The sequence below is a fragment of the Paroedura picta genome, chromosome 4 (genome assembly GCF_049243985.1).
Source record: "Paroedura picta isolate Pp20150507F chromosome 4, Ppicta_v3.0, whole genome shotgun sequence".
NCBI classification, from domain to species: Eukaryota; Metazoa; Chordata; class Lepidosauria; order Squamata; family Gekkonidae; genus Paroedura; species Paroedura picta.
Window position 1 is genome coordinate 57797449 of NC_135372.1, and position 25933 is coordinate 57823381.

At 43.6% G+C, this 25933-nt stretch overlaps 1 protein-coding gene across 2 annotated transcripts in view; it reads right to left on the minus strand.

Moving 5' to 3' along the window:
• Positions 1–25933, minus strand: part of DPYD (dihydropyrimidine dehydrogenase) — a 609807-nt gene that overhangs the window by 582905 nt on the left and 969 nt on the right. The window lies entirely within an intron of this gene.

The window sequence follows — 25933 nt, forward strand, 5'->3', positions numbered from 1 at the left end:
AACAGATTGAAACTACTAGCAAGGCATCCTCAAGGGCAACTATCTTGAGTCAAAGGGTTTTCTAAAAAAGTTTTTAGAGCCAGTTTGGTGTAGTGATTAGGAGTGCGGACTTCTAATCTGGCAAGCCAGGTTCAACTCTGCGCTCCCCCACATGCAACCAACTGGGTGGCCTTGGGCTCGCCACGGCCACTGATAAAACTGTTCTGACCGGGCAGAGATATCAGCGCTCTCTCAGCCTCACCTACTGCACAGGGTGTCTGTTGTGGGAAGAGGAATGGGAAGGCGACTGTAAGCTGCTTTGAGCCTCCTTCGGGTAGGGGAAAGTGGCATATAAGAACCAACTCTTCTTCTTCTTCTAAACTCTCGAGATATATATTTTCTAATTTCTTCCAAAAGGCTATCCCGTCACAGGGAGTGGACACAGAAAAAAAAAAAAACTTATGAGCAGGCAACAGCAAGATGTTCTCTCAAAGGAGATAGAACAAAAAAAGGCACTATTATTATACAGAATAAAGCTCCTGCATGGGATCATGCCAGGAGAAACCGTCCTTCAGGTGTATAGGCCACAGACTGTAAGTGGTTTTAAAGTAAGCACCAACACCAGTATCTTGTCTCAGAAACCACAACATCTGGTTGCTTAAGGGGAGGGAGGGCATCGGAGTACGACCTCATTGATGGCAGTTAATAATCATTGTGGCTAACTAGCAACTAATTCATCACCTGAACCACCAGGGGCACCTGGTCCTGCAGAACATTCAGGAAACCATTGGATCTATAAGTCTCTTCAGGTGGGCATGAATATGCCAGTCATCTATACAGGGTTGGGGTGATGCATGAAGATCAAGTCTAGGGTTTGTTCTGTTTGTTGGATGTATCAAACTGCAAGAACCCTAATGCTGCAATGGAAGACGCTAGGTTCAGAGTCTGACCAGAGGCAGGCTCATCCACATGGATATTGAAGTCTCCCAGAATAAGTACTGCAATACTCAGGAAGCTACTGCCTGCAGTAGATTTAAAGCAAAGACCCATCAGCTGACAAAGTCAGAAAGGAAGAACAAGCTTTCAGTCTTTATTACAGTTAATGTAAATTCAGGAACCACAGAGACAAAATGAGCCCCGGTACAATGCTCATTTTTGAAGAAGAGATCTTCATCAGTTGCTACATATAAATATAGTAATGTTGCCAATGAAGTACAAGAATTGCATAATAAATACAAACAATACAAAGTAAGCATACCTTAATCTGAGATGTATCCTATTTTCTCAATATTCAAATATTCAAAACTGGTCAGCATACACTTGCTGCTTTAATGTACAAAAAGAGTAATTCTGTAGAACACATCATAAAGCTTGCCAAATATGAAGAATCCTAGTGCAAAAAATCCTATACAAAAATCAGTCACCTACAAGAATCACACTGCCCAATGGTGTCATACAATTCAGTGTAGTCTGTGGGGATCTATGGTGACTAATTAAAATGGTCCCAAAGGACCCTAGAAATGTCTGTAGTTAAATGCTGAATCATCCCATCCCAAGTCTAATTCATAAAGCAATCCTGCCTAAGAAATTGACCAGAAGAAAGGAGCAATGAAAGATAAAATGTAAGAATTATAAACATTAAGATAATTCCAGGCTATTATTCAAGCCAGAAGGTGCTAAAGTGTACATGTTATAGATCTCACCTTCACTACACGAAAGTATTTTCCTAATGTCAGTCTTGGCAAATTGTAAAGCACCTGTTCCAGTCCAATAAATCATAGTTGTACTACTGAACAGTATTTCTCCACAAAATTATTTGTCAGTGGAGCATCATGTACACAATTACGAATCCTCAAAATGTGTTCTAATGTGCAGATCTTTAGCAGCCAAGGAGAAATACCAACATATAACATTCTGTATGGGTATATTATGCACTAGATAGTATTATTGGAAATCAAATTAATAAAGGTTTTAATCAGAAGAATAAAGTTCCTCCTGGGATGAGTAAACACTCTACTTTCAAACCTGCATTTACATGCCAAACAATGTCCACATTTAAAGCAAACCATAATGATCCAGATGTAGTGAAGTCACATTGTGGAGGAGTAGTTAGTTCTCTAATAGTTGTTCCCCATTCTCCACACAAACACAACAGCTTCTCTTCACGGCCTTTTATATGAGAAACAAGACGCCAATGTTTCAAGATGATATTTCTAATGCTATGAGAATGTAATGCAAATTCAAAGGCACGTACAGTCCTATCAACACCAGGGCAGTCTCTAGACAAGAGTAATAGATACCTAGCGCTGTTGTTAGCTCATTGCTTAACCCACGAAATTACCTCAAGGGGATATCGATGCTCCCTTAAAGCAGAAGAAAGTATATTAGATGCTACCTCAAAGTCCTGGAGATAAGAACTGATTATCTTATGGTGTAAAAACTGCACATAACGCAAATTTTCTCTCATGTGACAGGGGTGGTAAGAGGCAAAATGTAAGAATGTATTCCAGTCTGTGGGCTTTCTAAAAACAGACACTTTTAAACCACCATCTGGCTGCTTCTTAACTCATATGCCCAGAAAGGAAATAGCAGAGAAGGCCTTAGTACATTCAGTCAGATGGAGGAATTGATCCATTGTATAAATTCAATGATGTTCTCAGCATGGACATAAATTTAAAACTGTAATCCATAAAGCACATTTAAAACAAAATTTCTGCAAAAAGAAAAAAAAAGGGGGGGAAGGGTTCACATATTCATTCCTCAACCACAAAGTGCCTAAATTGGGGGTTAGGGTATTCCCTATTGAAAGTCCATCATCTTGTAAATATAATAGACCTCCAAGCTAAAAAAAAATATTTTCCAAGCTTATATCAATTAAATCCACTAAGAAATGAGTGGGGGGAAGGCATGGACTCCGAGATTCCAAATACAGAGAGGCAACCTCCCCAGCCTCCTCTAGGGGGATATAGTGTTGCCTTGGTGGATGATCTCCAGCGCCAGCAAGATTGGGGCAGTTTGGCCATCCTTGTGATGCTCAACTTGTCAGCCACGTTTGACATGGTCGACCATGAGTTGTTGGCCAACCGCCTCACCAGAGCCAGGATTCGGGGGACAGCTCTCTAGTGGCTGTGCTCCTTTCTCTGGAACCAACAGAGGAGGGCAGTGGGGGAGGAAGTATCGCACCACTACCAATTCCCTTTTGGGGTCCCCACAGGACCCAGTATTCTCCCCCACATTATTTAACATCATTATGCATCCTCTGGCTCAGCTAGTCTGGAGTTATGTTCTGGGTTGTCACCAATATGTGAATAACACCCAGTTCTATCTCCTCATGGATGGCCACCCAGATTCCCCACCAAATACATCTGCCAGTTGTTTGGAAGCTATTGCTGGATGGTTAGAGCACAGTCACCTAAAACTCAACCGCTCCAAGATGGAGGTCCTGTAGCTGCACAGAAAAGGGATAGGACAGGAAGCACATTTACTCATGTAGGCCAAAGTGCAACTTAACATCTTGGCCTCCAGAAGAATGCTGGGGGTGGTTCTGGAAGACTCCCTTTCCATGGAGGCCCAGGTCATGGGAGTAGCCCATATGGCATTCTTCCATCTTCACCAGGTGAACCTACTAGCGCCCTACCTGCCCCTGGACTGTTTGGTCACAGTGATCCATGCAACAGTCACCTCCAGATTGGATTTCTGTAACTCACTCCTACAGGCCTGTCCTTGACCCAGAAACTCCAACTGGTGCAGAATGCAGCTGCTAGGGTACTCACTAGAACTCCTTGGAGGGCTCATATCCAGCCAGTGATGAGGCAGCTGCATTAGTTGCCAGTTCTGGCCTGGATCAGGTTCAAGGTTTTGGCATTAATCTTTAAGGCCATTTGTGGCATGGGCCCTACCTATCTGAGGGACTGCTTATGCCCCCCACAAGGCTCTTTTCTCTGTGGATGCAAATCAGCTGGGGGTCCTTGGCCCTAAGGAGGCTCGCCTCGCCTCAATTTGGGACAGGTACTTTTTGTTCCTGGCCCCGACCTGGTGGAATGAGCTCAGTAATATAAAACAGTAATATCAGGGCTCTACCTCACAGGGTGTCTGTTGTGGGGAGAGGAAAGGGAAAGCGATTGTAAGCCGCTTTGACTGCTTTGACTCATTCTGGTAGAGAAAAGCAGAATATAAGAATCAACTCTTCTTCTCTTCCACCAGGTTTCTGGGTGAGGTCAGGGCTTGGAGATCAGCTGGGACACTCAAAAGTCCTCACACTTACAGCTATGCATTCCCTCTGGGGTGGCTTTGAGGGGGGGATGAGAGAATTGCTTTATACCAGTCTTGCTGCGGTATTGTTATTAAGGGGGTTTTATGGAATTTTGTTGTTTTACCTTGCAACACACTAAGACCACTCTAGAGCATCATATTTAGTAAGCATAACAACATGCAATCTTAGAATGGCCCTAACATCTTTGCGGTTTGAAATGATGCCATCAGCCATGCTCTTTGGACGGTATCTCCAAATACCCACAGCCCAACGCCTGTGTATATGTAGAAATTCATCAGTGGAGGACCTGCCCCACTATGTTTTGGCTTGTCCCCTGTACTCTGAACCCAGGGGCAAATTCCTTGCCAAGTTACTACCAAACTCACACCCCACTTCTGATTTTGATAAAGTCGCCTGTTATCAGATGTCGACCCCTATATTTCATATAGGGTGGCACTTTTTGCTCTGGCCACCAGGAAGATCCGTGCTTCTTTTAAATTGTAACTCAGTAGCCCTCATCTACAATTTTATGTACGCAACATTGGAAAAATATTGTTTTATTCATATTTGTACCATATTGTTTTTAATTATGTTTTGTAATGGCCTTTGGCTAAACACAATAAATGTTATCATATCATATTGTAATGCACTACAAATCCTTTTGAGAAGTAACAGGATCAAAATCCAATAATAAATAAATAATTTCAGATGAGGAAGGGATTGTTTTTTGTAAAAATAAATTTAAAAATGTCGGCCGCATTTGATGTGGTCGACCACAAGATATTGGCTCACCGCCTCGCTGGAACAGGGATTGGGGGGACAGGGCTGGTCTCCTTTCTCCGGAACCAGACGCAAAGGGTTGCAGTGGGGGATGAGTTATCTGACCCTCACAAGCTCCCATGTGGGGTTCCGCAGGGGGCGATACACTCCCCAACGTTTTTTAACATCTATATGCACCTCTAGCCCGCTGGTCCAGGGCTATGGGCTGGGATGTCACCAATATGCGGATGACACCCAGCTCTACTTCCTAATGGACGGATGGCAGGACTCCCCCCCCCCCAAATACATTTGCCAGTTGTTTGGAAGCAGTGGCTGGATGGCTCAGGCAGTCGCCTGAAACTTATCCCCTCCAAGAAGGAGGTCCTATGGCTGGGTAGAACATGGCAGGACCAGGAAGCGTGCCTCCTATGCCTGGATGGAGTGAAATTAACACCTGCCCCAGTTGCCAGGAATTTGGGCGTGACCTTTGATGCCTCCCTTTCCATGGAGGGTCAGGAGGTTCACGAAAGTAGCCCGGATTGCGTTTTTCCATCTTTGCAAAGCCAGGCTACTAGCACCCTACCTGTCCTTGAACCACTTGGCCACAGTGATCCATGCAACGGTCACTTCCAGACTAGACTACTGTAACTCGCTCTACGCGGGCCTTCCCTTGTCTTTGATCTGGAAGTTACAACTGGTACAGAATGCGGCTGCCAGGATCCTCACTAGACATCATGGAGAGCCCATATCCAGCTGGTGCTGCGACACAATCTTTTTCCAGGTCAAGTTCAAGGTTTTGGTATTGACCTTTAAGGCTATACGCGGCCTGGGTCCTGCCTACCTGCAGGGCTCTTCGCTCTGCGGGTATGAATTTACTGGTAGTCCCATGCCCTCAGGACATTCGCCTGGCCTCGACTTGGGCCAAGGCCTTTTAGGCCCTGGCCCCAACCTGGTGGAATGAGCTTTAGCTAAAACATTTAGTCCTTTAGCTAAAACATTCAATACCCACCCACCCCAACCTATGGTCCAATAGTGACAGAGGACAGAGTAACCTGGTAGGGCTAATTCGTTCAGGGTAACAGTCTCACCCTCCCTCATCCAAGTCTCAGTCATGCATGCCAGGTTTACCTTATGCTCTCCAAAATAAGTTTACAAAGTCATGGTCTTATTATTGAGATACCTGGCATGAAACAATATCAGTGTTGCAGCCAGGATATATCCTTTAGCCTCACCCCCCCCCCTATGTCTCTCAGGGTGAGAGAAAGGTTACAAAGGGTCTGTGACTCAGGCCTCCCTATCCCCACTATTGTATCTTCTCACCCATCCCAAAGAGCCCTTGCAGTATCTTGATAAATTCTCCCACCTTCAGTGGGAGCCCTCAGTGACCCAGGCTCTTAATTTCCACTGCCAGAAAATTTCTACAGTGGTCCTACTGTGGATGAGTATAGATATTGGGTGTGCAGGATGAAAGCAGCAGTGGTTCAAAAGTAATAGTCTTAAGTCCATGGCCCACATTAATTTCCATTGTCATTGGGATAGAGTCTATTCCCAGCAGACGTCATTAGGAGGGTCACTAGGTGGAGCCCCAAGGCAAATGAAGATAGCAATAGCAGCCAAACAGTAGCAAAGAGTTTCCCTGATGCCTGGGCACCCAGGTACAAGTCTCTCTGGCCAAGCATGCCTGCAAGACTGTCAACTGCAGCAAAGGCAGGAATTCCACAAGGCCTGTAATACTCACAAGTTTGCACTTCACGTTCACAGTGTCCACAGCCTACGGCTCTTGGCCAGCTGAGAATAGACAGGTGCCAGTTTGAAAGGTAGGCCCCAGGAATGATCGCAGCATCACTGACTTAGGCAGCTGGGCAGTGATGGAGTCCCCAAAGCCAAGCATGGTACAAAGGCCCCAGGGAGCAGCAGCAGCAAGCACAATGATGGCCAATGCAAAGGCTTCAGACACAGCGGCAGGGTAGCACCACTAAGCTAGGCAGCTGTACAGCAGTGAGCCCCTCCAAGACCTAGATTTAAAAAGTGGAGAACCCGGGACAGACGGAAAACCAGAGGACAGGCCATCAACACCAACCAGGAGACCAGGCAGACAATCCCCACAGTGGTAATATAAACCAACTGTGGTAGTCGCAGCAGGGGGCAAGGGCCCAAGCACAGGCCGCAGCAGATCAACAAGCACAAATGCCAGCCATGGCAAGCAGTTCTCCCAGGATCAGGTACAGTTCACCTCGGACCACTTACGGGCTACTGGGTAAGGAAGGTTTGGTTGACAAAAGCTGACATAGTAAATGGACTACAGCTATTTCTCCTACCTTTTAATTCTAAAAATCTTTCAAAATCCATTGCATCCATGTCCAACTTTTAGATATCCATGTTAATTCACTACATTTGTTTACACTACACAACTGATGTTTATAGGAAATTAAATCTTACAATTCAACAGAAAGAGTAGAGTTACAATGGAGGGGGGAGGGGAGCAGGAACAGAATGTGCAGAAGCAGGGGATGTGCAGTCCTAGAGTTCACACCAGCCTTTCTCAATCTTTTTCTGGCTGAGAAACCCCTGAAACATTCCTCAGGCTTCAAGAAAACCTGGAAATGATATCAGCAGGCCAAACTCCGTGCCATGCCCCCAGAAGTCACAACACCCAGACACTTCCACCAGATGTGACATCCTGTTCCATCACCCACTAACAGCCCTGTGGCTTACTCTGCTGGGACAAGAAAAGGCCAGGACAAGTCTCTGTTGCTCCCCAACGCCCAGCACCAGGCTGCTCTCTCTGGGGTGGCCTTCCTAGCCTTGGTGCTTGCCTGCCTGTCTGCCCCCTTCACCAAGTTACAAATGTACATATGGTCATATCACCAGATTAATTTTTAATGTAAAATATCTATAAAAAATTAACTAACTCCCACCCAATCAAGAAGCCCCAGGACTTCATGAAACCCCTGTTGAGAAAGCCTGGTTTATACAAAGGACTCAACATTTAAGTTACTATTGATTAAGTCAACATAGATAGATTTGAGAACTATGAATGCCATATGCTACAAGGTTTGTAAAAACTGGCTTCAAGGCTGAATGATACCAAGCATGTCCTGGAACAGATGCAGCAAACTCAATATGAATCGAAATCTGCATTAGATTAAATAGCTGAAGCAGGCTGAAGCTGATCTGCAAGCATCTTTCAACTACATTGTGACTCTATACTTGCCTGGCATGGTCTGGATTGTTTAGGTTCTTATGTTAAAGTTGGGGGGGGGATTTTGATTCAGCTTTGGAACACCACACAGCACTTGATGATGGCCTTTTGGTTCTTTCCAGACATCAGATATTTTAAAGTGCCTGCCCCACCCCGCCCTCATTCGCACCCCCTCTCCTAGGGATGGGAACGTCTTTTTAAAGATGTCTGAAATCCTGGAGCAATGAATAGGTGGACAAGCATGCAGGCAACATCTATTCACCACTTTAAAAAACTGCTTGAAAAGAATGACCACTTATTTTATAGGCCAAGGAAAGGTGGCCTGAGTATGTAATCCATAACACATTGATACACCATAACATATCCTTACTTGACATGATTTCAATACCCAGGATGGACCAGGATTTAGAGTGCAAGTTGTGACCTTAGCAGATCCCAAGAACCTGTCAGTATGATTTGTTCCCTGGTATCCTGCTATCCATACCTCAAACTGGTTCAACCTATCTTATACAATGAGAGACAAAGACACACACGCACACATCCAAAAATAATGGGTCATCTAACGCTGACCTTAGAACCAAACCTTGCAATAAACCCATATGCCACCTCTGTCTCTACAGCCTCTCACATTGTACTAGTAGAGAACCATAACAATATCAGTCATATACCTTGGGCTCATCCTCCAGTATGACATATGTTATCATATGACAGCAGTGTCCTGCTGCTCTCTACATAAGGCAGACAAATTAGTCCCTACACAAAAGAACAGTCCAAAACCATTTGGACACAGAAATGTTTTCCCTTTGGTTTTTAGATGCTGCCATTTTTCATCTCCTGACACTAATCTTTCCAGCAGAAGAACTCAAAGGGAAAACTCCCAGATAAAAATGTTGAATTAGAGCTCATCAAGAACGTGGCTACTGTCTCTCAAGGGAGGGAAATTTGATGTTATTTTATTTTGTTTTTAATTTGAAATGTGTTTAACCACTGTATTTTAATAAAGAATTATCCTTAACACTATTTCGCTCCCTTATATTTGGGAAACAGTCTCCTGGGAGGAGACTGCCGGGGCCCTGTCCATCCAGGTCCACCCTGATTGGCCCTTCCCCTCCAGTTCCCACCCTCCCTCCTTGCCTGCTAGAAGCCTTGTGGTTGCGGCCTCCATCGTCAAAACCAGGAGGGGAGCTTGGAACATCCCTGCGGCCCGCAAAGCCCTGTCGCCACTGGTGGGGGGGGGGTTCCACCCCCTTTGCAGGCCAAAGGGAACCGTGGCCACCCTCACACCCTCCTGCCTGCCACCCCTTTCAAAGCCCATTTTTAAAATGATTATTACAGATATTAACCCGTGATAATTTCCCTAGTACTGTAAAATTAGTTATGCGACTATCTCACCATGTACATACTTCTTGCATTTCATGGCCTCTGATCTCGGTGTTTACAACTATTTTCATGATGTGCCATACAGATGCCTGCCTAGTAAGGACATCTGACAAAAGTAAGCTGTAGACGGGAAAACCTAACATAAATAAGAGTGAGCCTTGTAGCTCTTTAGAAACCACCAGCACAAAGTTGCTGAAAGTATTTATCTCGTTGCTGTTCATTGTACTGAAGACCACCCATTATTTTCCAGGTGGTATTTCCCCCACCTTCATAAAGTCATATTCAGTACTATATGTGCATCATAAAGCAACTTAATTATTTCAAAACTGTATATTATATATCTAATGTACAAAACAAGAGACATGGTTACTCATCACCACCATATGAGGATGAAAAGTGTCATCAAGACACAGCTGATTCATAGCAACCCCATAGGCTTTTTTAGAGAAGAGACTAACAGCGGTGGTTTGCCATTGCTTGCCTCTGCTAACAACTCTTACGTTTCTCTGGTGGTTTCCCATTCAAGTACTAACCAGGGCTGACCATGCTTAGCTTCTGAGATCTGACAAGATTAGGCTAGCTTGAGCCATCCATATCAGGGCCGTATAGGATGGTGGCATGGTAGAAAGTGCCATGCGGTCCCAACTTACATCAATCCTATAGGGTTTTTCAATACAAGAGACGTCCAGAGGTGGTTTGACATCGCCTACATCCATGTCATACCTTTTGTATAAGTGCCAGGGTCAATCCTGCTTAGGCAGGAAGTTATTCATATTTTGCAGGTAAGAAACAGACCAAGTGACAGGTTTGCTGGATCGTGGAAATTCGGTTGATGTCGTTTACTTGGATTTTAGAGTAGGGCAGTTATTTCATTGTCCAAAGTTGGAAATTCATTGCTACACATTTAATGCAATCCTGCTCAGTCAAAATACTTTAAAATCAATGGGTTTAGATTGGAGTAACTCTGAATAGCAATATATTTCAGAGAACCTGCTGCTTGATTAGCAGTGTGATCCTATACAGGTGATTTCAATAGGATGAGCCTACAGTGACTGCATTGAATTGCACAGTTTTGAAGAAGACAGACGTTTCCTTCCTTTGAAAAACAGGACATTTTAAAAACTTACAGCTGTAGCATGACTTTTGATCATTGATTCTGTAAAACATGTTGTGACAACTGGCAGAATCCAGTGACAGCCCAAGAATACCAGGGTTCTTCAGTCCCGCTGGACTCAATGGGGCTTACAATAGTTTTGTTTTATACCTAGAGCCAGTAACAAATCAAATTGGTGGCAGCACCCAGGCTGTGAGCATTCCTATGCTGAATTGCCAACCCTCCCAACCAAAATTTCCTTTCAAAATTGTTTTTAAAAGTGTTTTTTCCTCAGCAGGGATTACTGAACCTGAAGAAGTGCAGCTGAAAATAATGGGCAGACAGGAAGCTCCCCTTCTGATCTGTATAAACAGAATTTTAAATTCTTGAATCAAATTTTGCAGATTGATATGCAACATTAGGTTTGGTTCTAAGCAAGTGAATCATATTTATTTCAGTGAGAATGTTCAACAGTTAAATGTCCATAGGTTTGCAGTCCTAGTGTACAAACATTTTTTAAAAAATCCTTGTTGGGGAAAAGTATGAGAAAGCAAACCAATGATGGAATAATTTATACTTCCTAAATTATATTCTTAGCTGGCTTTATCCAGTCCTGAAAGGATAACTTTAATTAGCACAGTTGTGCTCCAGTCCTAAGAGATGTATATGTTCCCTTCAACGTTGAAATCAATGGGGAATGCTTCAATGCATTAAAAAAAAACCACTCTGAAATGCTTGGTTAATCCTTGGAGACAAATTTCCAAAGTACACATTACTGAGGACATACGGGCGTTATCAGTCTACATCTTCTGGGTAACTTGGGGTGGGGAGTGTAAGTCCCCCTAGGCTTATACTCGAGTGAGGGTCCCACTTACCTGTTATTGTTGATATTGTGGTAAAATTAGGTACCTCGGCTAAAATTCGGGTCGGCTTATGCTCGAGTTTAGACGTAATTGGAAAAACAATATCTTTCCCTTGTCCTGCAAGTGGCAACCAGTTAAATGGGGTGGGAAGTCCACATACCTTTCAGCTATACATCAGAGTTGGGGGAGACGAAGCAAGGATGGTTGCAAGAGCTCAGAAATTCCCTGTGATGTGGTTTCTTCCTAAGTGATGCACCAACAGTGTCTAGTAGTTGCTTCTCATTCACCACCTCCAGATGTCCACCCATCAATATATACCCCCTTGTGTCTGAGTGTCAGAAATCAAACAATGGCACTTTCTGTTCCTCTCTTTACAATTTAATAGTTTGTTTTGTGTTCTGGCCTGGATATTAAAAATGGCTCAGTGTGATGGCAACGCAATTTCCTCCCCACTTGTTATTCTTAAGCATTCATTATTTTTCTAGGAGTTGTCCCCCATAACTTTGGTGCATGTTGTGACTCCTATACTGAGCGTAAGGTGAGCCCTGCTAGCTGATGCAGGTTTTCCTTCTAGTTGTGTCTAGTCAAGTGCAAACTTTGTGACTGATTTGTTGATATTTGGTATGACAAAGTGTGAGACTCTCTGGGCTGATAACAACCAATTCCATTTCATTGTGGCCTGTATAGTATTGACTTAAATTGCTGAAATAACTTCTGACTTGGTCTGGTGACCTATTAAAACACGAGTTTGGGTGTTCAGTTGTTTAGTGTAACAAGATTAAATTTGTATTTTCTGAAATATTGCTCTTTTAGGAAGCAATCCTTTGACCACATTCTCAAGCCTTCATTGGGAGGAAGTTAATAAGTTCATAATAAGTAATCTTTCTTAACTTCCCATAATACAGACTCCCTAACAGTATTGCTTCATCTTTTTGCTTACCAGATTGGTAGTGGCTCTTTCTTAAACTTTTACATTCTCATTGCTAGCCTAAAATAATTGAGTGCCATTTTTGGTTTTAGGATTTTTACCTCTTTTAAAAAATGAATACACAATGAGAAGAAATGTACAATTTCCATAGAAAGTGCTCTATTAGCTACTATTTTTCATGTGGGGTTTTTCCCCTAGATGGTGTAGTGAATACCTAATATGATATTTCTGCATTGCTTTTCCTGCATAAATCCATTGAGTTTTGTTCTCTGGAAATGAATGGAAAGGTTTAAATTATTAAAGCTAAGCTGCTTTTCAGACAGTTTTGACATTCTTAACCCCAAATAATAGCCCAAATGAACAGATTTTAATATTTTTTTTAAAATCACGTTTCTTGCTCTTCAGATTTTCTGAAGCAGCAGGTTGCATCTTGCAGATCTTTACTTATTTGTTTTGCAATTTAGTATGCATGTCCTTTTGTCTATGACTTCATTTGTTTGTTCTTAAAATATGGTATGTCAGTTTGTTACGCTACCAGGTTGTATCTGTTGCTGCATCTTTGATTTCTTTTTATTTATGTCCCTGCCTCTAGTTTGGGCCAAATATATGGATAACATGTCATTCCCAAGGTAGTTGGAAAAGATTCTACAGATTGCTTCAACTTTTCGGCAATTTTTCTCCTGTCATAGATAGTTTGCTGTCCTCCACAGTGACACATTTTCATTAAGTCCTTGATCCAAGATGACCCTGTGGGAGTCTTCTTATTCATTGTAAGGCAATCTTTCCTAGCTAGCAGTATTAGGTTTGTTTGTAGCAAGTTTTTTAAAAATGTGCACTTTGATAAACACCAGATTCCTGATGATGTAGATTGCATTCTTGTCCCTGTAGGAGAAGAACTTGCTTGGTTGCCTTCAGATGGTTACTGGAAGAGTTCTAAAGATCTCAAACTTGGTTTCTTTATTTTATGAAAACCCCATTCAAGAGTCCAGGTAAATTTGGAGAGATAGAGGTATCCAGTTAGTAGTAGAATAAGATAACATCGAAATGTTGAACTGCAGTAATCCTTGGGTCTTCTCTTTATTTCTCTCCAGCTGGATATCACATGACTATGAACTGATCGAGATTGCTTTTCTGTTGATTCCACACTTGAATCATTAATTTTAAGGCCCTCTAGCCTCTCCTATGTTGTACAGACTTTTAATTTGGGTTGTGACTTTTATGTGAAGAACCTGTGCAAAATTGCGCATCACACAAAAAGACCATGTTGCTTGTATGCTACACAGGATGACTGTCACTGGTATTTTAAAAGTAACTTGGAGTACTATGTGCAGTTCCGGAGGCGTCACTTCAAAAAGGATGTAGGCAAAATTGAGGGGGTTCAGAGGAGAGCACCAAGAATGATCCAGGGCCTAGGGATCAAACCCTTGGAAGAAAGGCTGAGGGACTTGGGAATGTTTATGTATTTGAAAGGTTGTTACTTAAAAGGAAAGTAGGGAAAGTTTCCTGTTGGCAGCAGAGGATAGGACCTACAATAATGAGTTTAAACTAGATGTAGTACAACAACGGCTAGATATCAGGAGAAATGTTTTATTCACAGTCAGAGTAATTCAGCAGTGGAGTTGACTGTCTAGGGAGGTGTTGAGCTCCCCGTCATTAACAGTCTTCAGGCAGCAGCTGGACAGATACTTATCCTGGATGCTTTAGGCTGATCCAGCCGTGAGCAGGGGATCAGACTAGATGGCCTGTATGGCTCCTTCCAACTCTATGATTTTATAACATAGAATCATAGAGTTGGAAGGGGCCATACAGACCATCGTCCAACCCCCTGCTCAATGCAGGATCAGCCCTAAGCATCCTAAAGTATCCAAGAAAAGTGTGTATCCAACCTTTGCTTGAAGACTGCCAGTGAGGGGGAGCTCACCACCTCCTTAGGCAGCCTATTCCACTGCTGAACTACTCTGGACTGTGAAATTTTTTTTCCTGATATCTGGCCAATATCGTTGTACTTGTAGTTTAAACCAATTACTGCCTGTCCTCTCCTCTGCAGCCAATGGGAACAGCATCCTGCCTTCCTCCAAATGACAACCTTTCAAATACTTAAAGAGGGCTATTATGTCCCCTCTCAACCTCCTTTTCTCCAGGCTGAACATTCCCAAGTCTCTCAACCTATCTTCATAGGGCTTGTTCCCTTGGCCCCAGATCATCCTCGTCGCTCTCCTCTGTACCCTTTCAACTTTATCTTTGTCCTTCTTGAAGTGAGGCCTCCAGAACTGCACACAGTACTCCAGGTGTGGTCTGACCAGTGCCGTATACAATGGGACTATGACATCTTGTGATTTTGATGTGATGCCCCTGTTGATACAGCCCAAAATGACATTCGCCTTTTTTACTGCTGCATCACACTGCCTGCTCATGTTTAGTTTACAATCCACAAGTACCTCAAGGTCTCGTTCACACACAGTGTTACCTAGAAGCGTATTCCCCATCCAGTAGGCATGCTTTTCATTTTTCTGACCCAGATGCAGAACTTTACACTTATCTTTATTAAATTGCATCTTGTTCTCATTTGCCCATTTTTCCATTGTGTTCAGATCTCGTTGAACTCTATCTTCTGGAGTATTTGCCAGTCCTCCCAATTTGGTGTCGTCTGCAAACTTGATGAGTAGTCCTTCCACCCCCTCATCTAGATCATTAATAAAGTACCGGACAGAGCACCGAGCCCTGAGGTACCCCGCTACTCACCTCTCTCCAGTCTGATGAAATACCATTGACAACAACTCTTTGAGTGCGGTTCTCTAACCAATTTCCAATCCACCTAACTAGCTGAAAATCCAGATTGCAGTCCTTCAATTTATCCATCAGAACATCATGTGGAACCTTATCGAAAGCTTTACTAAAATCCAAGTAAACGACATCAACCGAATTTCCATGATCCAGCAAACCTGTCACTTGGTCAAAAAAGGAAACCAGGTTGGTCTGACAGCACCTGTTGCGAGACAAATCCATGCTGACTTCCTTGGATCACCAAATTGTCCTCCAGATGTTTGCAGATCGCTCCTTTTAATATCTGCTCCATTATCTTACCCACAACAGAGGTCAGACTTACTGGTCTATAGTTTCCCGGGTCATCCTTCCTCCCTTTCTTGAAGATTGGAACAATGTTTGCTCTCTTCCAGTCCTCTGGGACATCTCCAGTCCTTAAAGAGGTCCTGAAGATGATGGACAAGTGTTCTGCAAGTTCTCCAGAAAGTTCTTTGAGCACCCTCGAGTGCATTTCAACCGGCCCAGGGGATTTGAACTCATTCAGTGCAGCTAAATGCCTCTCAACAACCTCTCTGTCCATGTCAACCTGCCACCCAGACACTATCTCTTGGCTACTGCCATCTCTAGATGTGCCTAAACCCTTTGACCTGTGGGAAAAAACAGATGTAAAATAGGCATTAGAGTTTGTCCATCCGCACCCAACAGTGAGCCTATTTATTGCCTCCTTTACTTGACGTTTGCTCCTCACATAACTGAAAAATATTTTGTTACAGTGGGCTTCCCTGGTCAATCTTAGCTCACTCTCAGCTTTGGCCTTTCTTATGATTGATCTACAGTGCCTAGTAACCTGTAGGTACTCTTCTTTAGAGCTCTGTCCTTCCCTCCATTTCCTGAACATCTCCCTTTTCTTTCTTAGTTCCTCTTGAAGTTCTCTGTTCATCCAAATAGGCTTCTTAGAGCTCCTGCAGTGTTTTCTTCTTTCTGGGATAGTCATTGATTGAGCATGCAGTAGCTCTTGTTTGAGTAGCGCCCACCCTTCACATGCTCCCTTCCCTTCCAGCATTCTTGTCCATGGTTTTTTAAATGGTTTCCCCCCCGTTCCCCCCCCTTTTTCCCCCATGGTTTTCTTTTCCCCTTGAGACTTGCTTGGTGCCTAAGTTTCTTTCAGACATCAGGCCAAAAATTGCTATTCACCAAAACTTTGAATTAAGGGGTTGGTTTTTAAAATGCTGAGTCTGGAAACCATTGTTTCAAGCTACCTGTGGTCTGTTTTTATGATCCATTTTTATTATTTTGTAATCAACAGTGGGACCTGAAGTTCTGGGTCAGGCTTTCTACCCACCAGCAGTAGTTCCATCTTGTCAAGATGCTTTGGTTTATTAGTCCACATCCACTTCACAGCTGCCTCCATGAATCAATTCAGGTGAATCAGAATGGAGCTGTCATCTGTACGTTCATAAAAACCCCATCCAGGAATCTGGATTACCTCACTCAGTAGTTTCATATCTCAAACATTCTTCAAGCTTCAAGAAATCCCAGAAGTAGCACAATCATACAGAATATGGTTGGGAACCATAGCTGTATAGATGCTCACCAAGGGCCCCTCCCCTTCCCATCCCCTCCAGACTCATCATTGGCCATTTTGGGAAGGGGCGGGTCAGCAGAGGCACACTCCTCCAGTCCATCTGCCAGCACAGGTCATCCATCAGGTTGACCGAAGCTATTTTAGTCTCATAACCAGACCTGAAAACATATTGGGAAGGATCCGAACACTGCTTCACATAATACCTGAATTTATCCAGCCACCACCTGTTCAATCACTTTGCTCAAGAATGGAACATTTCACAAAAATCAACAGTTACTGATATCTTCTAGATCTAGAATAGACTTCTTCTCATAGTGGATGCACCACATACTGTTTCAAGACTGGGACAACCACCACACCTCTCAAAGAGGCATTAATAACCCCTTGGACACATCAGGGGGTCTCACCCTAGTCATTGCTTTAAATAGTCAGGAATAGACTTGGGCACCAGGGGTCCTATGTGGTCCGATTTGGCTTTGGCGCCCATTAAAGTCAATGACGCCATTGACTTTAATGGTAATTCTGGAATTCCCGCCTTTCCCGGGGCCCGGGGTTTTCAGTTACAGCCTCCAAACTCTCAGGGTAGCTCCAGGAGGCTCTTCCCTGACCCTCCTCCGAATTTCATGATGATTGGACCACAGGGTCCATGTTCAGGGGTTCCAAAAGAGGGTGTCCCATCTCTCCATTTTATATAATGGAGAGTCCGTCCCATTGGATAGCATGGAGCGGATGGGGGAACCCTCTTTTGGAACCCCTGAACACAGACCCTGTGGTCCAATCATTGTGAAATTCATAGGAGGGTTAGGGAAGAGCATTCCAGAGCTACCCGGAGTTTGGAAGTCCCAGGAAAGGCGAGAATGCCGGAATTCCCATTAAAGTCAATAGCGCCATTGACTTTAATTGGCACTGAAGCCAAATCTGTCTGGATAGGGCCCCTGGTAAACAAGCCTAGTCAGGAATGACAGTAGTCATGGAAGCAGGTAGTAAGCCTAAAACTTCCAAATATCTTGTCCACATCCTCAGATTGAATACACTAAGGAGGTGGTGAGCTCTCCCTCACTGGCAGTCTTCAAGCAGCATCTGGACAGATACTTATCATGGATGCTTTAGGCTGATCCTGCATTGAGCAGTTATGTTGGCCTGTATGGCCTATATGGCCCCTTCCAACTCTATGGTTCTAAAAGTATCCCAGCAGGTTATCACTCCAGCACTATCTGACCCTGTCTCTGGTAGAGTCCAAGCTGGTATAGATGTGAAATAGCAGACCTCCTACTGCATGTCAGATCCCAACAAGCCTTTTGACCACCCTAAAAATTCTGCTGACTTACAACAGATGCAATGGTGGTAAGGATATACTTTTTCTTTGTCATCATCATTGCTACAGAATGTACTTTAAAATGAACTTTAGCTCATATCTATCAGATTCATCCTCCACTGTCACTCTAGCCACCAATTTTCACAGCCGATTTTACAGAAGGCATAGGGCCTTCTGTAAACCAAGGGGCCACCTGGGCTCTGATGCCTGCAAGAGGGCTCCTGGGAACAATCTTGTCAATTGCTTAGGTCAATTCTTCATTCCAGAGGTCAACCAGGGCAAGGACAGAAGCACCAACCATATCAATAGAAAAATCCTCCACAACCATCAGAAGACAATTTGGATCCATCTGGTGCTATGGGCAGATCATTTTAATAGGTCTACTACCCCTGCACAAGTGTGTTACCCCTGACAGTCTAAAACCAAGCACAAGAGTATCCATCAATGACAAAGGAACTACCATCAATTCCTCCAGGATTAAATTTTGGATAGCTGCTGCCTTTCTTGTGATCCGCCTGTCATCAAAGTTAAATTCATTATAAACAAGAGATCATTGCAAAAGAAATCTGCAATGGAATACCACTGCCTAAGGGCTAAGGAGTCAGTCTACTAAGCATTTTTTTCTTGTGTAATTTTAATAAATAGGAAATATGAAAGATGACAGTCATTGCTTGGTGTGGGAAAGGGTAGTCAAGTTACAAACAGGTTATTCCAGAAGTGTAGCCGTTAGTTTGTTATGGTAAACACAGAAAGGCCTTTTGAGGCTAAAAGATTTATTATAATCACATGGAAACATTAGAGTTCAGATTATTGGATCATAACTTATAGGAATGGCAGCATTGTGCTTTTGTTTTTAAAATCACCCGTTTATAGCCAAACAAACCATGAAGTTTGGAAGTATTCTGAATGAAACTGTCTTTAAGAGGCCCTTTACAATTGCTGAATGGCAATGTATAACCAACAGATTGGAAAGGTAACCATACCTCCACATATCCTTCAACTAAGCAACCAAACAATTTAAACTAATAGTCACTGTTTTGCTGTTTTTAAAGGGATAAAGTCAAAACTATGTCAAAAGTTTTAAAAAGCTGCAAGATAGTTAAAATGAAAAAAATCATAGTACTCTAATCATATCACCAGCTGTGAGCCTAATGAACTACATTTAAGACAGCCACTTTTCCCAGAGGCTGGAAAAAATATCACTGTTCATCTTCATGTGCTAATTAATTTAGATGTATGCTTATTTATGACTGTCCATTGCCCAGAACTGAAGCTGTCCTTGAAGGCTGATCACCAAGTACAGACATGACAGGGCTAACTCAGAGCTAGTGCCTTATGCCAAAAGTGTGCGAGGACTCCTTAAAGCCTTCAAGATTTTGCCTATAAAGCTCAGCTTGATGACACACATCCAAAAGACCAATTTGTCCCTAATGTTCACTGCTACTTCTGTCATTGGCTGCCTCCATTGTAGTTGGAGGACAGGCTTACAAACACCCAACATTTTTAGAGCATTAATGCGGTCTTGTGATAGCCTGTGTCAGACAGAAGACTCCTGAATTAAAAGAACACCAACCAGTCTCCACAAGTTGGTGAAGTTCCCCATGGGATGTCCTTGCAAGTGTCCTATGCAAAAGCCTCTTAATAGTCCCCTAAAGTTGTGGAATTGAGCACTCTCCCCTCACCCCAGCCCAATCAATACCCAATATTTTCCAGAAGCATTATCTCTTCTGATATCAGAGCTTCACAGTACGTGCAGACTGAAGACTGATCACCCCTCATAATTTGAGTTTTTAAAAGTGTTTATGTTTTCATGGCTTTGCTATGATCGTCATAGGACCATTTTGTTGGTCACATCTAAAAACATAGTACTAGACGACATTGTTCCAGTAAAGCTTGTCTTAAGCTAGCCATCATAAGCCTTAAAGCCATTTGGGCTGCTAGTCCAGATGTATTAATGGTCAGGGTTGGAACAATATAATGAAGTTGACCATTTTATTTGTTTGTTTGATGGATTTTTTTATCCACCACATTTGAGAGTAGTCTTGTGGCTGGTTACAAATAAAAACCCCAGTACAACATTAAAACAATAAAACATAGTTAACCACACAATCTGGCAACAAGAAATAAAACCCTCCCCCAATCTTCCTACGTCCTGCCCTAGCTACCCAGCAACTCTAGCCTAAACCCACATGTTCAATATATGGCAGTAATAATGGGTTCAGATAAGAATTGGGCAACAGAAAAGGGGACATACAAGGGGAGTGCCAGGGTCAAAGGTCCCAATAATCAGGGGGGAAAGCAGACTTGGTGGTGGGAAGAGTCTGGAAGTGGCGATGCGAAGGCTGCAGTGGGGGGGGCAGGGGAGGAAAAGTCTCCGCCACCACTCTTCCTGGCCGCACCAAGCCCTGGGGAGCCTCTCCAGCGCTCTGCACGCCCAGACAAGGTGGCAACAAGAAGGCTGCCGGGGTATGGGGAAAAGGACTTCATAACATTCTTTGGCCTCCAACGAAGCAAAAGGTGAAGAAAAAAACAAATTTTAATCTATAGTCATCTGGCGTAGATACTAAAGTAGGCTCTCTCCCTCACCTTCATTGATGAAATCTCCAGTTGAAGCTTATTTTTCAAGATTTCAACAGAAGAGGATTACGTGTCTAAGATACAAGGATATGTTATCCAAGACAGGAGAATTTAAAGATATTCAAACTTTAAAGAAAGAAGGCTTGGACATACATTGGCTATAATTTAATCAATTGCTCTCTAGATTTAAATCAGAGTTTATTAGATAGGTGAACATGGGGGCTTTTCTCAGGGACTTTGAAAACATTTCAGTGCAAACCACATTTGCAAGGCCAGATATATAAGCTGTTATTAAGATATGAGATTGAATCTGAACAGGTTAAGACTTGTATGATTAAATGGATGCAGAATATTGGAATACTGCACACTAAAAACATGGGAACGTATATGGGTTAAAGTGCCTAAGTTAACAAATAGTCAGATATTAAAAGAACATTGGTATAAGATGTTTTACAGATGGTATGTAACACCTACCCCCTTCAAGGATCGCTGCCTTGTTGTGGCAAGGGGGCTTGCGTAGCTCAGTGAAGCTATGAGCTATGCCGTGCAGGGCCACCCAAGACGGACAGGTCATAGCTGAGAGCTCTGACAAAAGGTGATCCACTGGAGAAGGAAATGGCAAACCACTCCAGTATCTTTGCCATGAAAACTCTATGGACAGTTCCAATAGGCATAACGATATGACGCTGGAAGATGAGCCCCTCAGGTCGGAAGGTGTCCAATATGCTACTGGGGATGAGCAGACGGCTAGTACGAGTAGCGCCAGAATGAATGAAGCGGCTGGGCCAAAGCCGAAAGGACGCTCAGTTGTGGAAGTAACTGGTGGCGAAAAGACAGTCCGATGCTGTAAAGATTTTTATTCCATAGGAACCTGGAACGTCAGATCCATGAATCAAGGCAAGCTGGACGTGGTTAAACAAGAAATGAGAAGACTGAACATCGACATTTTAGGAATCAGTGAACTAAAATGGACAGGAATGGGTGAATTTAATTCAGATGACCATCAGGTATACTACTGTGGACAAGAATCTCGCAGAAGAAATGGAGTAGCCTTCATAATCAATAAGAGAGTAGGAAAAGCAGTCTTGGGATACAATCCCCAAAATGACAGAATGATCTCAGTTCGAATCCAAGGCAAACCATTCAACATCACAGTGATCCAGGTCTATGCCCCAACCACTGCTGCTGAAGAGGATGAAGTTGATCAGTTCTATGAAGCCCTACAACACCTTATAGAAGCAACGCCAAAAAATGATGTGCTTATCATCATGGGGGATTGGAATGCTAAAGTAGGAAGCCAAAAGATAACCGGGATAACAGGCAAGTTTGGCCTTGGAGTACAAAATGAAGCAGGGCACAGGCTGGTAGAATTTTGTCAAGAGAATACAATGGTCATAGCAAACACTCTTTTCCAACAACCCAAGAGACGACTCTACACATGGACATCACCAGACGGTCAACACAGAAATCAGATTGACTATGTACTCTGCAGCCAAAGATGGAAAAGTTCTATACAGGCAATAAAAACAAGACCAGGAGCTGATTGTGGTTCAGATCATGAGCTTCTTGTTGCAAAATTTAGGCTTAAATTGAAGAAAGTAGGGAAAAGCACTAGGCCACTCAGGTACGAACTAAATCATATCCCCGACGAATATACAGTAGAGGTGACAAATAGATTTAAGGAATTAGATCTGATAGACAGAGTGCCTGAAGAACTATGGACGGAGGTTCGCGACATTGTACAAGAGGTAGCAACTAAAACCATCCCAAAGAAAAAGAAATGCAAGAAATCAAAATGGCTGTCTGAGGAAGCTTTACAAATAGCTAAGGAGAGAAGGGAAGTGAAAGGCAAGGGAGAAAGAGAAAGATACACCCAATTGAATGCAGAATTCCAGAGAAAAGCTAGAAGAGATAAGAATGCCTTCTTAAATGAACAGTGCAAACAAATAGAAGAAAACAATAGAATGGGGAGGACCAGAGATCTTTTCAAGAAAATTGGAGATATGAAGAGAACGTTTCATGCAAAGATGGGTATGATAAGGGACCAAAATGGTAGGGACCTCACAGAAGCAGAAGAGATTAAGCAAAGGTGGCAAAATTATACAGAAGAACTATACAAGAGCGAGCTTAACATCCCTGATGACCACAGTGGGGTAGTTACTGACCTGGAGCCAGACATCCTGGAATGTGAAGTCAAATGGGCCTTAGGAAGTCTGAGCAACAATAAAGCTAGTGGTGGTGACAGCATTCCAGTTGAACTATTCAAAATCTTAAAGGACGATGCAGTAAAAGTGCTACACTCAATATGCCAGCAAATTTGGAAAACTCAGCAATGGCCACAGGATTGGAAAAGGTCAGTTTACATTCCAATCCCAAAGAAGGGCAATGCCAAAGAATGTTCAAACTACCGCACCATTGCACTCATTTCTCATGCTAGCAAAGTTATGCTCAAAATCCTACAAGCTAGGCTCCAGCAATATGTGGACCGAGAACTTCCAGAAGTACAGGCAGGATTTCGAAGAGGTAGAGGAACTAGAGATCAAATTGCCAACATACGCTGGATCATGGAAAAAGCTAGGGAGTTCCAGAAGAACATCTACTTCTGCTTCATTGACTATGCTAAAGCCTTTGATTGTGTGGAGCACAACAAATTGTGGCAAGTTCTTAAAGAGATGGGAATACCAGAGCATCTTATTTGTCTCTTGAGAAATTTATATGCAGGTCAAGAAGCAACAGTGAGAACTGAACATGGAATCACGGATTGGTTCAAAATTGAGAAAGGAGTTCGGCAAGGCTGTATACTGTCGCCTTGCCTATTTAACTTGTATGCGGAGCACATCATGAGAAAGGCGGGATTAGAGGAGTCACAAATTGGGATCAAGATTGCAGGGAGAAATATCAACAACCTCAGATATGCAGATGATACCACTCTAATGGCAGAAAGTGAAGAGGAACTAAAGAGCCTGTTGATGCGGGTGAAGGAGGAGAGTGCAAAAGTTGGCTTGAAACTCAACATCAAGAAAACAAAGATCATGGCAGCCGGCCCTCTCAATTCCTGGCAAATAGATGGGGAAGAAATGGAGATAGTGACAGATTTTATTTTCCTCGGCTCCAAGATCACTGCAGATGGGGACTGCAGCAAAGAAATTAAAAGACGCTTGCTCCTAGGGAGGAAAGCTATGGCAAATCTAGACAGCATCCTAAAAAGCAGAGACATCACCCTACCAACAAAAGTGCGTTTAGTCAAGGCTATGGTATTCCCAGTTGCAATGTATGGCTGCGAAAGTTGGACCATAAGGAAGGCCGAGCGTCAAAGAATTGAGGCTTTTGAACTCTGGTGCTGGAGAAGACTCTTGCGAGTCCCGTGGACTGCAAGGCGAACAAACCGGTCAGTCCTAGAGGAGATCAGCCCTGACTGCTCTTTAGAAGGCCAGATCCTGAAGATGAAACTCAAATACTTTGGCCACCTCATGAGAAGGAAGGAATCCCTGGAGAAGAGCCTAATGCTGGGAGTGATCGAGGGCAAAAGAAGAAGGGGACGACAGAGAATGAGGTGGATGGATGGAGTCACTGAAGCAGTAGGTGCAAACTTAAAAGGACTCCAGGGAATGGTAGAGGACAGGAAGGCCTGGAGGATCATTGTCCATGGGGTCGCGATGGGTCGGACACGACTTCGCACATAACAACAACAAAAATGTAACACCTAAAGTAATTGCTAAGATGTCTAAGGACTATAATTATATGTGCAGGACTATAATAATATGTGCTGGAAATGTCATGATAATGTCTTTCTTTCACATGTGGTGGTAATGTGGGAAAGTGTATAGATTTTGGGTAAAGGTACATGCTGTTTTGGAAGAGATGTTTAATATTCCTATGAAAGCTGAATATATGTTGTTATAAGTGTGTCCAGAACTACTCTCTTCTCATGCTAGAATTTTCTTCTTTTATGCCATGACAGCGGCGAGACTAATTCTGGCTAATTATTGACTTATGGCTGGATAAACTTGCTGAATTAGCAAAAATGGCAACGCTTACTTCTATCGTCAACAAAAAGACCAAGGGAAGAATTCCAAGAGCAGTGGAGCTTCTACTGTCTTGCCAAATGAAGCTTGGAGGAAACAAAGAAAAAGGATTATGGGAGGTCGAGTTTCATTTCTATATATATCTTTATATATAAAAAAAAAAGAGAGAGAGAGAAAGCTGTCGGGGGGGAGGGGGTGGAATCTCTGCCGCTGCTCCATCCAGCCGCGCCAAGCCCCAGGAAACCTCTCCAGTGCTTTGGATAGACAAGCGGGATGCCACCCAGAAGGCTGCTGGGGGGGGGGCAGAATACCTCCTCCCAGTCCCACCCCAGCCCTCTGTGGGACCGTGAGGGAGAGAGCTCTGGGAGCTTCCACTCTTCCCCCCCCCCATCCCATTGCATCTACCCATGCAACAGGCTTTTGGCCTAATCCAGCGGTCCCCAACCCCCGGTCTGCAGCCCGGTACCGGGCCGCAAAGACCATCGTACCGGGCCGCCAGCAGCCGCGCCTGCCTCCCCCCCCCCCGCAGCGAGGGGGGGAAAGAGGCCGGCACGGCAGCTGACGCGCCAGCGATGCTAACACGCACACGCAGAACTGCCGCGCATGCGCGTTTGCGCCCCCTGGTGGCCAAAACGCGCATGTGCGGCAACTCTGCGCATGCGTGTTTTTGAGCAACTGCGGCAGCCGGGCCACTGGCTCTCCCCCACCCCCGGAGGCGGTCCCCGACCAGATGAAGGTTGGGGACCGCTGGCCTAATCCACTCATAATCAACAAGACTCTGGCTGGCTCCTTGGACTACACAAAACCTTACCAATGTGTGCATACACAGGTGTGCAGCAAATGTCAATACGACTATAAAGTTGGGATGCACAATGAGTGCTGGACAGAACAAAAAGCTAACCATGAAATAACAAGCATCCCTTATGTCCAGTCTTGCATCAGTACTCTTCCCCCCAAACCGTTTTTTTCATTATTTACAGCCAAAGAGTAGGCTGTCACATCCAGTGAACAAAACAAAATCAGAGTCCAGTGGCACCTTTAAGACCAACAAAGATTTATTCAAGGTGTGAGCTTTCGAGTGCAAGCACCCTTCCTCAGACTATGTTGGCCTTAAAGTTGCCACTGGACTCTGATTTTGTTTTGTTGTGCTGCTTCAGACCAACACGGCTACCCACTTGAATACATCCGGTGAAGTTAATGCTGAGCTGCCAA